The following is a 1,191-nucleotide window of genomic DNA, read 5'->3' as shown; positions in this document are numbered from 1 at the left end:
CGAAGGATATAGCTTCTGCCTGGCTCTCTCTTAGGACATTCACCTTTGGAACTCAGCCACCATGTGTGAGGGAGCCCGGGCCACATGGAGAGGCCACATGTAGGTGTTCAGTTGACAGTCCCAGCGAAAGTCTCAGCTGACAGCTAGAATTGACCGAAACACATAAGTACATGAAGCTGCAGATGAGTCAGTCCTCAGACTTAGTGTCTTCCAGCTGAGGCACCAGATACCAAAGAACCGAGACGAGCCATTCCCTCTGTGCCCTATCCAAATTGCCAATCCACATAATCTGTGAGCTTAATAACTGGTTGTTTCAGGCCAACAATTTTGGGGGTAACTTGTGACATAACCATAGTAACTGGAACACTAATATCAATTGAGCAATGACCATATGCCATGTTCTATGTTTGATGTTTTATATTTTAGAGCAGTTAGCTCTTTCTGTGTAACAAACCACCCCAAGTCTCAGTAGCTTACAAAACAGGTATTTCTCTACTATAGTTCACACATCTGTGAATCTATTAGGGGTTGGCTGACCTAAGCTGGGCTCACTCTGGTGTCTAAGTGTTGGCAGACAGCTCTGCTCCAGGCCATGCGTGGCTGGGGCATCTAAGCTAGGACAGATCTGCTTTTGTGTCTCTCATCCTCCTCCAAGAACCAGCAGGCTTGCCTGAATATGTCACTTTCATGGGGAAGAATGAGAGTGGAAACACATAAAACTTTTGAGGCCAGGCTTCAAAACAGCACACTATCTGGCCAGGTATGGTGGCTCACACCTGTAATCTCAGCACTTTGGGAAGCTGAGGTGGGTGGATCACCTGAGGTCTGGAGTTCGAGACCAGCTGACCAACATGGTGAAACCCCATCTCTACTAAAAATACAAAAAATTAGCCAGGCATGGTGGCACATGCCTGTAATCCCAGCTACTTGGGAGGTTGAAGTAGGAGAATTGCTTGAACCCAGGAGGCGGAGGTTGCAGTGAGTTGAGATTGTGCCATTGCACTCCAGTCTGGGCAAAAAGAGCAAAACTCCATCTCAAAAAAAAAAAAAAAAGGCACACTATCACTTCTGTGACATTCTATTGGCCAAATCAAATTACATGGCCAGACCCAGATTAAAGAGGTAGGAAAACATACTCCACTTATATAATGTACTATGAAGTCACAAGGAAAGAGTATGCACTTAGGGAGG

The sequence above is a fragment of the Mandrillus leucophaeus genome, unplaced genomic scaffold (assembly GCF_000951045.1).
Source record: "Mandrillus leucophaeus isolate KB7577 unplaced genomic scaffold, Mleu.le_1.0 Scaffold90, whole genome shotgun sequence".
Lineage (NCBI taxonomy): Eukaryota > Metazoa > Chordata > Mammalia > Primates > Cercopithecidae > Mandrillus > Mandrillus leucophaeus.
The sequence above is the reverse complement of the archived record's forward strand: the minus strand, read 5'-3'. Positions refer to the sequence as shown.